This window comes from Pseudopodoces humilis, chromosome 9 (genome assembly GCF_049639895.1).
Source record: "Pseudopodoces humilis isolate 2021_Gansu_Grassland_sample_001 chromosome 9, ASM4963989v1, whole genome shotgun sequence".
Classification (NCBI taxonomy): Eukaryota; Metazoa; Chordata; class Aves; order Passeriformes; family Paridae; genus Pseudopodoces; species Pseudopodoces humilis.
Genome location: NC_142208.1, coordinates 27,334,728 through 27,350,905, shown reverse-complemented (window position 1 = coordinate 27,350,905; position 16,178 = coordinate 27,334,728). Strand labels below are relative to the sequence as shown.

Here is a 16,178-nt window from a genome sequence, read left to right as displayed (position 1 = left end):
TCTCAACAGTAGCAATTTTGTCTCTATAGCTGCATATATGTTAAAGTGAGCAGAGCTTTGTAGCCTGTAATACCAACAAAATGTTTTGACTACAGCATTCCTCTTATACTGCTGCAATGGACTTGGTGGTGAGCTGGATTTCTGCTGATGGTTTTATTTTATTTTATTTGGTTTAGGTGTTAGGTTTCTTGTTGGTGTAGTTGGGTTTTTTCATTTTTTTTATTTTTCAAAATCTACCTACTTCTTTCTGTTCTGTTCTAGACATACATAGGTGTAATTATTTGTACAAGGTAAGAGTGAATCATGTTCCAAGCTTCAATTTTGTTTCCTGCTATGTCAGAGATTTTTTTTTATGATTTCACAGCTTCATTTCTTTGTTTAAAAGTTTATGGCTGTTGCAGTTTCCCTTTTTCTCTTCAATGCTTGTCTAATATAACTGGAATTTTGCAGTGGGTTTGGAGGGATGGGAAGACAGCAACTTTACCTATCTCTCTTCTTTATTGCCTTAACCACAGATTTTAGAATTGTTTTGTCCACTTAGGAGTTCCCTATGTGACAGTTTTCCTATGCTGCATGATTTAATCTGCTTAGCTAGACAAAATATAAAGCTGAGATAGAATTAACTCAGAATGTTCCTTGCATCCAAAATACAAACCTGTACTGGACCTTGGCTTTCTAAAACACATAGCCCCTACTAATTGCAATTGTGTTTTTATTGCTGCTGTAAACTTTATACTATTCAGGTAGACCTAATTTATATGCAGTTGTGGCATTATTTAGCCATGTAGGTATCTTTTAGGGAAACTGAGGGTTGATTCACTGATTTTCCTGTAAGCTGAGCATGAAAAAAAATAGCTTTCTCTTCATGAAACTCCTCTGCCTTTGTCTGTACCCTCCCATACCTGTTCCTGTCATATTTCCGGGAAGCTGAGCTTCAGCTTTAATAGTGCCTGTCAGGGGACATTTGTGCTTATAGAAAGGAGACAGGGCCAGGCTCCCAGCCTAGCCAGTTCCACTATCACCCACTCTATGTGCCTCTCTTAGCAATTTCCCCTTCACATATCTAGCCTCTGGCTGTTATTTTTCCAGGAGCAAGAGAAGAAGCAGTGAGTTTGCCCTGTCATTGGTCAGCTGTTGGGTAGCAGTGCTGTGTATCTCAGGTGCATTGACTTTGCTGCAGGGTGGGAGAACATCCCCACAGCACAGTCCTACCTGGCCTGCCAGGAGCCCAGAATGTGATGCAGAGCTCCATGAGCTGGAAAGGCTACACTCCATTGCCTGGGCTCAGTGGGTGTCAGAGTTCCAACATAAATTGCATTAAAGGATGCACACAGGAAAGTTTCTCCTTAATGATCATTTCTGTTCAGTGCTCATAAATTAGAATACTGCTGACACCCTTACCCTTACATAACAAATGACATGCAAATGTTGAGGCTTTTAATTTTTCATAAATGATCTGCATAAACTCCAGATTTTTGAAAGGCACAGATTTTTTTTGCTAGTAATTTTCTGTCAAAACACAAAGAAGAGTTATGAATCCCAGCCTTTACTTCTCTTTGTGCATGTATATAAAATTTACACCTGCATCCCTCATACCCTTTAGTGACTTAAGGTGAGCAGCAGGTAGCTTATGTATATGGGGAGTTCAAGTTGTTTTCTTTCTGTTGTCACTGTCAAAGAACTTTTGCATAGAGGATGAACCAGGTGAGCTTTTGTAACAAACCTTAAGGTCATGACACAATATTAGCTTTTGTTATCCAAAGATGCCAAAAGAACCTTTCTACATATAGCAAATAGCAAAGGATGTAAACAAATTAAAGGAAAGCACTGGCTCCATATACTATTTTCTCTGTTGTCCCTTCAAAACTTGGATTTAAATTTTGTGAGTCTGTGGGAGGTGTGAGCTTACTTTATTTGGATGATTTTTGAATTCCAGTTTATTCTCTTAATGCTATAAACAGTAATTCTTTATTGTTCTGTTCTACTTTTCAAGGGCCATATCTGGCTTTGTAAAGCAGAATAACTGCATTGAAACACAAATTATCTTCTCAGACTACAAGTGTCTTCCTCAAGAAAGGAGGTATGGATAGGAGATGGGCTTAGGACTTGGAAGAGCAGCATGTTTTTTGACAGTTCTCTTGCTTGCAGCTTGATTTCAGGTTGATCTTTGTCTCCACCATCCTCTCTGTACACAAGCAAGAGCTTGGAGAAGGCTCCATCTCTACAGCTGGAACAAGAAGTTGTGCCAAGGCAATGGCAACAGTCTGGTGCACCATACCCTATGATATGGGCTCTTAAACCCATTTAAACCCATTTGTTTGTTTATTTGCTTTAAACAAAAAGCATTATATCTAGTTTATATGTTCTTAGTTAGGGAGTAAGATGGATTCTATTGTATTAAATGTTGCCAATAAGCTTGTGCATATAAGTGATCTAGCATATTGCAACCTTTTACTGTTTGTGATGCTGTGAAAACAAATATTCTTATATTTTTGGAACCTGGTTTAAACATTAGTCTGAATGGGAGCCTGGCACTGCTACTTTGTGCACTGTATCTTTAAATGGGCATAACTAACAAACTGATAAGAAAATGGTTTCAGCCTGCACTGTAGACAGGTTTCAACTTCCAGCCAGTCTATAGCAACAGGGAATGTTCAGGTGGCTGCTCTCATTCAGGCTGTGATTTCCCTGTATGCCACCCCTGAGCCTGGACTTGTTTCTTTAATAACATGCAGCCATTTATGCAGCTGCTGCCTTTAACAGCACACAAGGTGATAAGAAGGGTGCATTGGACCCAGGTATTGCAGCAAATTGAGGTTATTATTCCACTTGCAATACTTCTCTGCAGGAGCAGGAAGCCCAGTACTCGGGAAACACAGGCTCTGACTAGGAGGGATTTGCTTACCTTCCTTCAGTGCTGGAGGAGGGTGGAGGGGCTGATACAGCTTGCTTCCTTTGCGGCTTTACAACTCCCAGGGGGTGTTCTAGGGTTGGTTCTTCCCCAGCTCCAGTGGTGCTTTCCCAGCTCCCGTGGCAGGACTAAGCCCCGAATCATCAGAGTGTGGCTTTAATAAACAGGTAACACTGCACCCAGGTAACCTTTGAACCTGCCTTGCAACAGGTTCAAAGGTAAAAAAAAAAAAAATAAAAATTTATTCCTGATCAAATATAAAGAGCAATTTTGGCTGGTTAGAAATGTTAAACATACAAGTCTTGCACAACGGCGTTAGAAGAGAGCAGCTCATTGTGAAAACTAACCCCAGCCCCGTGAAAGCTGCAGCCCTGGGTTTTTCATAGGGCTCTCATTTACTCCAGTGCACACAAGACACTGAATTAGTCTTGCTCCACCGAGAAAAGGTGCCTCTTAAATTGCACTTTGAGCAAGAAGACATATTCCAATATTTTTCACCCAATGCTTTGTGTAGAGTCCAGTCCTTGGACACATCCAGCTGCTGAGGCATGGCTTTCCCTTGCAGCTCCAGGGGTCTGTGAAGCAGCCACTCCTTTGGGGTCAGGGCTCTCAGCGCCGCTGGGATGCGTGGGGGGCTGGTTATCTCACCACAGTGCACCTTCCCTTTTGACACTGTGCAAAGGTTAGTGCACTTGCTCAACTGCCTAGTAGGCCAAGCCTGTTTTATGAGAGATTTCTTGTGTTGATTTAAGCAACTGTGGTTTTGTTTTGTTTTTTTTTTTTTTTTTTGCCTTCCTCTGTCTCTGAAATGGGAATGAGAGGGCTTGTGCTTAATGCTTCTTGAGAAAAATAGTTGTGACATGAGGTATGCAGGCTGGGCTGGCAGGTGGAGGTTCCTGGCTTTGCTTCCAAAATCTGTGGATATGATCTTTGGAAGACATTTTCTGCACATGATCCAAGAGATAGGGCTAAATAGCAAAGTCCTTTCAGCACTCACGTATTAGAGAGCATCCAAAGGAGGGCAATGAAGATGGTGAAGGGCCTTGAGGGGAAGCCATATGAGGAGCTGCTGAAGGCACATGATTTGTTCAGCCTGGAGAAGAGGAGACTGAGGGGGAAAGCTTCCTTGTGACGGGGAGAGGAGGGTTAGGCAGCTCTTCTGTGGTGACCAGTGACAGGATCCAAGGGAATGGAAGCTGTGTCAGGAGAGGTTTAGGTTGGATACTAGAAAAAGGTTCTTCACCCAGAGGGTGGCTGGGCACTGGAACAGCTCCCCAGGGCAGTGGTCACAGAGTTCAAGAAGTGTTTGGACAATGCTGTCAGGCACATGGTGGGACTTCTGGGAATAGTTCTGTGCAGGGTAAGGAGCTGGACTCGATGATCCTTGTGGATCCCCTCTGTCTCAGAATATTCTGTGATTCTGTGACTGGTCAAGATAATAAATGTTTTGTTGATCTAGGTCTGGTTTGTCTGGTGCTGGAATTTAACTCCTGTATGATATCTGAAGAGTAAACTAATACTAACACTTTTCACTTAAGACCTTAATTATTCTAAATTGGTGTAAGGGAATCTGCCTGTACCAGTGGTTATGAATAAAAGTAGAAGTACCTGTGCCAACACAACATCCTAGACCTTCTGTTTGCAACCTCCTCTTATGTTTTAGAAAATGTCAGTTTAAGGAGGATGAAAGAAAATGAATGGGAGGGTTTTACAAACTTGATGCAAAGAAGTGACACCAATGTTGGTCTCTTGGCTTCTGTCTGTGGTGCATCTTGCATGTGGGAAACAAAGCATTTGATTCAAGGTTTTTACAAGGTATGCAACAGATACTAATATTTAGTAGTTGGGCAGGTCCCCATTCAGCCCAAGTGGATATTGCATCATCATCTCAAAAGAGCTGGAGTGACTGACACCATCTGTGGTTTTGGCTCCTAGATGTGTTTAATAAACCAGTGGGGGGTGGGGGAGGAAGGCAGGGAAGCATAGCAGAGTCACTTGAGAAGGGAACAAAGCCAGTTACCTGAGCTAGCTGTACGTGTAACGTTGTAACTGCTTTTCCTTCTCTACCCTTTCTCTCCGGTACACAAAGTACATGGCATTTTACCTCATTTGAACAGCAAATTAACCCAAGTTGTGGTTTTTTGTCACCTTTCACCTATACAGTTTCTTCTTAATGAATTAAAACCATTGATTAATTCACTGATAAAAACTATGAACTGAGCCACTTGGAAGAGTGAGTGTGTCATCCTTGAGTCTGGCAGGGGAGGCTCGTGGTCAGATGTCCTGCTAATAGTGGTTAACCTTTTTTCAGCTTGTTTTGAAAGCAGATGTGAGAAAACATTCACAAGTGCTGGAAGACATTGGGCTATGTTCTATAGTGCAGGATTGTCTCTGTACATCGTCTGTGTTCCTTGTTGTTCGCAAATGAGTGATGCTGTAGTTTGTGATCTCAGTGACCAAGGCACACAAGCAATGACATAAAATAACCTAGATCAGCTGTGCAAACATCACCTGTGTCCCAGTTCTGAAAATAAGGAAGCTGAAGGCAAACCCACAAACACCAGGGGTTATTTTCACAAGATTGGGAGAAAAAATTCAGGTAATGAAAATAATATTTTTTCCCCTCAAGACTTAATTATTAAGAAAATGAATGACAAATGCCATGATGAATTCTCTGTAGGTTAGCAGGGGCTCCATGAATTTTATCAGTCTAGTCATTTTTTGAAATCTGAGCAGATTATGGCTCAATATCTATTCAAACCATTACTTTTTGACAGAAGTGTCTGCATGCATGGGGTTTTCAAGATGGTGAGAATGTGATTTTTCCTTTTCTGTTTTTACAGATGACAGAAAGCTCAACAGTTTCCCTTCTTTGTTTAGATCCATTTTCTGTGCTGATGTAAAGTATCCCTGTTCAGATTAACACATCTTTCAAATGTAATCATTTGCCCCTTGTGCAATTCACTTGACTCTTGAATAATGAATAAAGGAACCAAAAGGGAGCAAAATAAATTAAAGAGTGTGTCTTCCAGCCTTGTTCGAGCTCCATTATTGAATGCAGGATTCAGAGATGTATTTTAGATACCTGCCAGTGAACATAGAACTGCAGGATATCCCTGAATGCTGCTTAAGTTATTCTTACTGAGGTTGTGCAACCAGTCTGAGCTGTGAAAGAGTGGAGCTAAAGGTCATTACCACACAAAGCTGGAGTTTAATCACGTCTAGGTACCATATAAGAAACCTTTTTTTTATTGGTCTTGTGAAATCTACTCAAATGCAATAGGCTGTTGAATGATAAATACAAAATAAACCCTAACCCTTCAGCCTAAGTAGTTGCCCTGACATAGTAAAATTTGGTGCCAGGATATTGTAAGTAATTTTTACTGTGCTAAGACATTTGTGTGAAAGACATAGATGTGTTGTTGAACTGTTTTGACAATTAAGGAGGCTCTACATGTATTTGCATTTGATCTGTGGTGTCCAAGAACAACTGCACGCTACTTTTGTTGCAGGATGTGGCTGCTGCATAAAATTGAAGAATCTGAGTGAATTTGCTGCTTCCATGTTACCATTGACAATCTTGCATTCTCCTCTCTTTGTGCAAAGCTGAGTGGTGTATGTGCCTGTAAGTGTATGGTTTTAAAACCAGACTAAACAGAACTAGTAGAAGTGTGGGTGTTAAATACATCAAGTATGAACTGGTAGTCTCTACCTTGCAGGGAACAAAAGCATCTGATATCTATCTTGGCCTGCTGACTCTATAGCATAACTCTAAGCATAACAACTGACAGATAGTTCTACTGATTTGACTGGAAACCTTTTAATATGTTATAATTGGCCTATGTGGGGTCAGAATTTGTCCTCAAAAGACTAATTCTTCTGAGCTCTGACACAAAAGAAATATTTGGCATTGATCACTTCTTTTCAATCTGATAAGATGCATAGATGATCAAAAAACTGAAGCTACTGATTCATTTTCTCAGTAGTTTTCAAAGTCCGGTTCTCCTATTCCACTTACACATTTACTTGAACATTCTTGCTGTACTTAGCCTCCCCTACTGCCAGGATAAAATGTGGGCAGCATAAGCAGACATGAAAGTTTATGAACAGAGACTTTGACTCTTGGCCATTCAAAATGGAAGTAGGAAGATGGAGCAAATATTTCCTAGTGACTTTAGACTTTGTATTTTCATACTAATAAAAGGAGAAGGCTGATGTTCAAAGTGAGCAATACCTGACGTGTAATGTAAAGATGAGGAAAGTTTAAAGACCACTTGAATTGCTTCTAAGTGTTATCAGTGCTGTAATTTCATTAGGTGGTTAAATTCTTATTGAAACAACTGAATTCCAAGTTTTGTTTTTAAGATAACAAGCTTTTGATGTTGCAGTGGTAAATACAGTGGTTTTCTAAGATGTCTGTTACAGTCCTCTGTGTGTTGTGTCTTGGACCTGTCATCTGTCCACCTGTGCTTGACAGAAGGGATAAGCCTTGGAGTTTAGCTTTTTTTCTGATATTCTGATGAGACTTGAGATCCATCTTTAATTTAGAAACTCTCTAATGCAGGGTCTCTTTTTTTTTTCTTTCAGGTTGAGATAATATCACTGATGTTGATTACCAATAATTATAAACCAATAGATGTTCAGCCTTTAAAATATGGCAGATCTTATAGATTGTTATAGAAACAGTGCAGAATGCCTGTATTTTCTAAAATCTTTTCCCTTGATCTGTGTTTCATCTCCAAGTCTTGACTGAGTCAGCTTTGGCCCAGTTAAAGACCAGGTTAAATATAAGAAGTTCAAGACATTGTGAGATAAGGTGTCCAATGCTTTCGTGATTTAATTCTCTGGACACATAGATTTAATGAATTGTGCTGTTGGACCAGTACTGGGATGGTCTTTAATTCCCACATATGTATTTCTTTTGGAATCTGTGTAAAAAGACCACTGGAGCTAAATTTTAGAAGGTTTTTGAAATCACTGTCATGCAAGGTCACAAAAAGAACTGCTTTGAACTGAGAATTTGGATTTTAATTAAGCCTCTCTTGTTGAAGTTGCTTATGTAATGATTAAAGAACTTGTATTTTGGTGCCTAAAAATAGGTTCAGAAATGCAGAGACTGTGTTTGAGGTAGTTTCAATAACACATGTGGGTTTTCAGGGCTGCACAGACAAAGAATTTTCAAATTCAGTTTTGTGCCAAGTGAATTTTGTGCCTACTGACTTTGAAAAAGTTAATTGCTTGAATTAAAATGCATAGTTGTATATTGCAGTTCAGGGGAATACATTGAGGAAAGAGGGTAGTGATACACAAATTCAGGCAATCAGTACTTCCTGTGACTAAACTGTAACCCCTGGGTCATGTTTAGTAAGGGTTTGGAGCAAGGTGAGAACATGACTTTGCATACTTGATTCAGTACAGTGTGATTCAGAATCAGTGTGTGATGTATGGGGTTGTAAATTCTCCAATGCCCTTCTAAGGCGTTTCCTCTGCAGTCACTGCAGTGGACTTGAAAAGGGGTGAATCTGATGCTTTTTAGTTTGGCTTCAGCAGATATGATTGTCAAAAGGTACTGTAGGAAGCCACAACAAATCAATAATCAGGTGTGTCATGGTGGGCACTTATGTACATACAGTTGAATTTCCATCGTGTTCAGTGTGACTTCTCATGTTTCCCAGATTTGTTTTAGACAGAAAGGATCTGCAATAAGTATATAACAAGAACAGGGATTTCTCTTGGGTTAGGACGGCAGCAAAAGTGTGTGCTTTTCTGTCCAGGAAAAAAATTTCAACCTGTTCTGTACAACACAGAATGTTACTTCTGGTTTACATCGAGAGAGATGAACACCACCAGCACTGAGGTAATCTTGCACTTCACTGCTAGTGGTACTTGCCTCATCCTCAATTACTCTTTTACTGTATCACATATACCCAATTGTTTTCCTTCCAGCTGAAGTGTGATAAACAATATATGATAAGCTGTAAAATCCGACCTGCCCTGGGTTGCCATATATATCGAGTCCAAACTCAGGATGCCATTGAAACAATTAAACCAAAACTAATTAAGACTATTTAATTAATATCTGATGACACATAAATCAGAAATCAGAGCCAGCAGAAAACAAAATGGAATAAGAGAGAAGCATAGAGTCTGAGGTACAGCTGTGCTGCCACTTGGTGACAGCACATCTCATTGTGCCCTTCAGTGACACTCCTGCCCATCAGTGCTGCAATAGAGAGCTATGCCTGCTCTGGTGAACTTTACCAATGATTTGGTTAATGTGCCAGACACCTTTGAGATTGTTGTGGCACCTCAAGCACCTCGGAATGCTTCCTACCCACACTGCAGCCAGAAGCTGGGCTCAGCTCTCCAGATTGCTGTCAGCACCCATTTACAACCAGTTGTCTTTAAGTAACTTTAGCCCAGCTTTTGTTTACGCTGGTTGTGTTTGCAGCGCAAAGGAGCCTTCTGATGCCTTCCCCTGTCAGGTTCAGCAGGAGAATGTTTCATTCCTTTTGGACCAGATTGCTCAAAGGCTGAGTATCTGTTTCTGTGTTTTTCTTGCTTTGCCCTCCAAGCCCTGTGATTCTGGGGTTCAGGTATTTGAGAACAGTGCTTGGACCAATTGTCTCCCAAATTTCAGTGGGAAGTGCTGGCATGGGAGAAGGCTTTGTCTAATTTTTGACTCAGACTTGTATTTGTCTTCTTTGGTAAAACCCAGTTTGACTGCTGCTTTCCTGTAGATGCTGTGTTCCATTTCCAGGCTTTTCTGGAGGAGTGCTTTGGCATAAAACTATTGTTCTGAGGATCCAGGAGGATATTCGTCATGGGCTCTGTACCCTCTGGCATTGTTTATTCTGCCTCCAAGCCCACAGGTTACTGCAGTGCATGCATCTCACTTTGTCCCTCAGTATAAAAATCTGTAATTCTGGTGATGACCCTGTGTTCCTGCCAGTAGTGCTAAAATGACATGAGACTTTGGACAACAAGCTGGGAAATTGGGCATGGGGAGGAGATTGAAAACTGCTGCCTCTCTGTCAGTCTTTTGTGTAAGTTAACATAGTCTTAACACAGTTTTCCTGTGGCATCTCCTCCCTTTCTGGTGAGAACTTCCTTTGATACAGATTGCTTTGTGCCTGTGCCAGATCTGGGAACATATTCCTCCTGCTCTGAAGCTGGTACTTTCTGTAAGGAAATGGGACAGAAGGGGGCTTGTTTGGTAATTATAACAAATGACAGAAGGGTAAGTGCCTAACAGCAAACCCAGGCAAGTAGTGCTCTTCAGCTGTACTGAACTCTTGAGTCAGCTTTTTGTGCAGTCAGCTCTATCATTTTCTCCTATGAGAAGCTGATTTCTGTTCAGGCTGTTTCCCCACAAAGTACTTTCTAGAAGACCTCAGAATTATTTAGGAAGGAGTTTTATTTGTCTTTAGCAGTTTCAGAAAGCGGAACCCTATTTTGCTGTGAGGATCTTTCGAACTTTAAAAAGCAGGAGAACAGTGTTGGCTGAATAGAACTGCATTATTTTTTTTTTTGAAATGCTGAAGCACAGTGTCTTCACTTAATTTCCAGCTGGGCTTGGATGTTTTGCAATATGATTTGCTGCTGTTGACACCAGCCTTAAGAAATACTTTAACTAGTCAGAAACAGACTGCATTTTTAGCCCCAGCCTTGTACATCCTGGGGTGGCACTTCAGGCACTGGCTCATGCTGCCTTGAGTACCTTTTAAGCCTGAGGCAGCACTGCCTGGATTAATCTCTGTACCATGGGATGTTACTGTACGTGAGGCTGCTTGGAGCTCCTGAGTGTTTCCTCTTCTTTGGCACGCAGCCTGCTCTTTTCTCAGCCTTTCAAACACAACACCCACCATGGTATAGTTTGCCCCAAAACTGCTTTGAGCTCCTCTGGCAGTCTGCCCATAGCTGAAGATGAATTTGCTATGACTGCAGTCACAGCGTTTTGACTCACTCTGTAGCAATCCAAAGAAGGTGCTTCCTGGTAGAGGTATGCAATGCAAATGCTAGAAAATATTCCTGCAATACCACATCTCTGTTTATAACTGGTAAGATCCAATTTCAAATCTTCCTTGAGGAAATTATGACATTTAAGCTGGGCTCATGTCTATAGCATATAAGGAAATCTGTCTCTCTGTTAGCAGGAGCATGGAATAAATGCTATAAATGTTGTAAATACTATAAATGTCAAATCAGCATCGTCATTGAGAAATATATCATTAATGATATGAGCTTTAGGCAGATGATTCCGAGCAGCAGAGGAACACTTGAAGAGTGTTAAACTGTTCAGTCACTTTGTAAATACTAAAAACTGCTTGAATATAGTAATTACTGTCTGCTCCATATGCTGTGCATGGACTCCACAAAAATCACTTTTTCTGTGGAAACACCCTCTGTTGTCCTCTTCTGGCTGCTGCTATCCCGAGCTTACTCATGTGTCAGCCCCTGGAGTGGAGCGCAGATCCAGATTGCAAGACTTCCTCTTGAGGTGCTGTCACGTGCCACACTTCATTTTATATACCCACATATTGTTGTAAAACCTTTGGTGTAAGTAGTATCATTAATTATTCCATATTAGAGTATTCCAAACCCATTTTGTTGACCAAATGTAAGGAAAGGGTCCCGTATTCCCACAGAGCAGGAGCTACTATAGGTGTTGGACTTCAGCCTCCCAACACAGCTGGAGGACAACCCAGGGCTCTGGAGATTCTTACAAATACTGGACATGATGAGTCTTTCTTTCTTCACTTCTATTTCATTCAAAAGTGGTGCACACTGGTGTCTTTATTTTTTTAAAATTAAGTTTTTGCAAGAAGACACATTAGGAAACACTTCTGTAACACCCAGATGAATTTCATCTCATTTGCATTCTCATCTCCAAATTTTGCAATCTTTGTTTGTTTAAAAAAATTAATTAAAAAAAGGGAAAAAACCCCTTTGTCTAAGGAGGTATATCCAGGCAGTAGAACTGATGGCTTCACTTAACTCTGTGTAGTCACAGAGGTACAGTAGTACTACTTCATTATTTGAAAAAATAGCATCCATGCTGTTGCTGGGATCCTCCTTTTTATCTTGTGGGTTGAAATGCTATTTGCTTTCTTCCAGTCTTGCAGTAATTCCACATGCTCTTCAAAAATACAGATCAGTATACATTGATTCATTATCTCACATATTTCCATGTATCAAATAGTTGTCATAGAAGTTAAGAATTTAGAATTTTTATTTCTCCTATCTCCATCCCTTTTCCTTTTCTCGTCACCCCAAAAGTGCAAATGTACCAAGCAAGTGATCACACAATACCTGTTAGTCAAGACTGGTAAATGGAACTAGATATTCTAGAGAGGATACTCCTCACACATAAAACCATAGAAATGTCCTAGCATCTTTTAATGAGCTTACTGTGAAAGATCAAAACATGCATTGTGGCACACGAGAGAGCAGAAGTGATCAACAATATCATTCAAGTCCTAAGTCTGTGGCAACAGGGAGTTGTTAACTTCAGCTAAGCACCTTTGCCCAAGAAATGGGTAATGCAAGCAACATTTTAAAAAAAAATTCTTTTTCTTTTGGTTATTTTTGCCTTAAGTCACTTACCTCTTTCAGTAGAATATCAGTTGTTGTTTCTGTAATCTCCTTAGCACTGTTGTTAGCTTCCTGCTCTTTGCTATTTGATCTGCTTACTCAACCATCTTTTATACTGACAGCTACACCCTCACATAATAATAACTTGTTTTTATGCAGTGCATTCACCTCAGTGATTTTCCCAGCCTACTCATAACCTCACAAACCTGAAAACACTGTTTTAATAGGATGCTGTCTACCCTCTAGCTGTCTAATCTGTTAGTGGTATTTTTTCTGTGATTTCAAGATCACTTCCAGTGTGGCTCCAAGGATCCATAGCAAATATATAGATTTACTCTAGATCAATATGGTAAAGAATTTCAGTCTGAAATTGATTTTTCCCATTAAATTGAAATGATTCACAAAAGGACTATCTCAATGAATCCATTTTTACAATAGAATTTCCATATTCTTGTCAGACATTGAAACTTTTCTAATGGAGGTTCAGCACCCAGACTTAACACAGAGTTTAAAATTGAAGTAAATTATCTTTTCATCCAGAGCCCTTGTGATTGTTGTTTCTAGCCATCTTAAGACAATGCATTTAAGTGACTGCCAGTTACATGGAGTTTTACATCCATATTTGGGGGACATCCCTCTCAGTACATCCCCAGCTTGCAATACCAGAATCTCGAGCAGCTGCCTATTGATTCAGAGATTGTTATTGTCTAAAAAAAGTCTCTCAGAGAAATCTTGCTGTCGTGTTTAATACCCTTTCAATGAATCCCAGCTAGAGATTGTCCAAGAGCAGCTAATGCAGCTGTCCTGCCCATGTCTGCCTCACTGGGCTCCTCTCAGGTGTCAGGGACTGATTTCTCTGTGCTGTCACAAGGCTGGTGCAAAGAGCACGATGAGCCTCTCTGGAAGAGTGGTTAGCTTTCATCTTGCAACATTTTTGTTTGCTCAATTACTTTTTTCATTCCCATCTGACCTTTTTCCAAGTCAAATTATTATTTATTTTTTTTTTTTTAATCAGAAACTAGAGACCAAAACTTAAGATATAAATCACAACCCTGGATATAAATCTTGATACAGACATATATCATATGGAAAAAACCTGGTTTTTGCTGATTGCCTAATAGTTACTTAGGTAACACATGATCCCGTTTAGTTAATTCTGTCTGCTGATTTGGATCACTGTCATCTGTTGCATCCTTCAACTCTCCTGCAAGCTCCTCAGTTTCAGTATTGTCCCTTTCAGTGTGAATGTCAGGCCAAAAACTTTGAGATGTTTTGTTTGATCTAGGTATTGTGGTATTATAAAAATCAGCCATGTTTTGATAGAGGAAACTAGACAAATATATGGTAGTTAAATAATTGAGAAAAACACATAACTATAGCTTTTTCTGGAGCTTAGCAGGTGCTGTGTGAAAATCCTTCTGAAGCTATCATGGCAAGGAATGCATTACATAGTAGTGTAAAATATGCAAACAACTGAAATCTGTGGGAGAACAATAAATCCAAACTGACCTCCAAGAAAGAAAATAAGTCAGTGGGAATTTGGATTATTGAAGATGATGAAAATATTCAGAGTTACAAAATAACTTTTGCCTGTTTATTTTCTGGCACAAAATAAAAGGCCATCTTCTTGTGACTATCTTTAGAGCACTTTGTTTTGGTCTTCTGACTGAAATATCCCTGTGTTTTGGTATGGTCAGACAGTAAAGCTGGACAATGTCCTTCTCTGACACTTCTGTCAAAACTGTGTCCCCTCTGCAATGAATAGCACAAGTACTTTGTAAATATTCTCTGACAGGACCTCTGCTGTATTAGCTGGAAGCTCACCTGAGGTGCATATTTGAGTTTTAACAGTTAATAAATGCTTCCTAGTTAGTTATGGTTAATATACAAGTGTAAACACTTGGTCAAAGGCAGTCTGTTTTTAAGGTTATATTTAAGGTTATATGTGGTTCTCAAAGACAGAAGTGTTTCCAAATCTGTGTGGACTCTGTCCTTACTGTTAGCTGTTTAGAGGATGATTTCTAATTCTTATTAGTTCTTGCAGAAAGCTGTGAAGCTTTACAAACAGGAAACGCTCCTCTTGTGCTAGTAAGCAGCTTTTAGTGAACACTGAAAATTTCTATTGTGACTAATACTGCAACTCTTTGCAATTTATTTTATGGACTACACTGTGTTACACACTTCCGTTGCATAGTGCAAGTGAGAACACTCAGCAAAGATTACTGTGTGCCTAGCACTGGCACAGACATAAATGCATCTCTGTCTAGAGTAGACAGTGTCTTAAAAACACAGTTCATCCACATAGGGCAAAACTTTGCATCTAAATACATACCAGTTGCTGGAATATCTCTAATTCAGATGCCTGTACTCAGGACTATTTCATAGCAATCTGCATCTGAGCAGTCTGTGGCCATCTGCTGTGTGCATCTTGCATGAGCAGTTTTTGGAACCTGGCTTCACTGAAAGTTTGTCTCTTAGGTAGTTTCCAAACTCATTGTTTTGTGATTTTAAAAATGCATACATATTATCTTCTGTCATATTACTTAGATATATAATTCTGTATTGCAGCAATACACAGCCCAAGCACAGGCCACTGAGTCTAGCTGAGGAAGTGATGCACAAATAAATGATCATTTGACAGACTTCTTGCTGGCATTGTACTTAGCCCTAGAGCTATGCTGATAGCATGTGCTGCTTTCCCCTTTGCTTGGTGCATACCCACTCTGCAGGAGGAGAACTTTGCTCTGCTTACTATAGGTTCATCATTTTGCTCTTACCTGGAAGGAGGGCACAGGTAAAGTGTTCACATGTAACCCCAGGAGTAAAATAAACTCTGAACTAAGTCACTCCCACACATAACATTATGACCTTTATGGGTCTCATCCAACTTGAAATATTCCATAATTGTGTGACTGTCCATTTCAGAACTTCAACGGGACAGTGCAAATCAGAACAGTAACTTTCTCTTCTTCCTGAACTGCAGAAAAAAGTGGCACAAGTCAGAAAATACATGTAAAAGGTCAGAAGGAAGGTAGAAAGCTATCTCCTCCACCTGTTTAGAGCCAAGTCAGAGTGAATCAATGGAATAGAAGGCGGCAGAAGCTTCATGTCATTAACTGCCACAAATGGTGGGGGTTTGTGGCTGGAAAGGTGACTGATACCAGGGTTGGGCCTGTGAACAGTGTGTGAGGTGTGCCTGCACACCAGGCTCCTGATTTTCAGTGAAGTAGGAATGGAGTCTGCCCCAGTCCTCCTGGGCTTTTCGGGGACACCCTTCTGCTGCCAGCCATGGTTCACCTGTTTGTGCAGAGCTCAAACCATCCCTGCTTGTCAGCCTTGGTTAATGCCCACTGTAAGGAGATGGTCCCCACCACCCACATCCTCCAGACACTGAAGTAACAGAAATAAAGCCTGTAGCTGTGTCTTTTCATGGGGAAGGCTCTGGAGGAAGCAGTAATTCCTGAATTCTCACATGCTAGGCTTTGATAAATATTGTCACTATTTCTGGATGTGAAAAATGGGATGTTTGCCGTGATTAGGGTGGGGGGAGGAAGTTCTTATTACTATTGCTTTTACCCATCAGGAAAAGCTGACAAATTCCAAGATATTTATCAAACTTTTTCATTTTAGCACAGGATTTCCAGAAAAAAAAAAAAAAAAGAAAAAAGAAAAA

At 40.2% G+C, this 16,178-nt stretch overlaps 1 protein-coding gene across 1 annotated transcript in view; it reads right to left on the bottom strand.

Annotated features, from left to right (window-relative positions):
* The window catches only part of ACSL5 (acyl-CoA synthetase long chain family member 5), a 30,460-nt gene extending 17,832 nt beyond the window's left edge, over nucleotides 1–12,628 (bottom strand). The window contains exons 1-2 of the mRNA XM_005520738.3: nucleotides 12,518–12,628; nucleotides 2,906–3,107 (exon numbers count right to left, since the gene is read on the bottom strand). The gene's annotated coding sequence lies outside the window, so the exon portion shown is untranslated. The remainder of the gene's footprint in view (nucleotides 1–2,905; nucleotides 3,108–12,517) is intronic.
* Nucleotides 12,629–16,178: the final 3,550 nt, after the last annotated feature.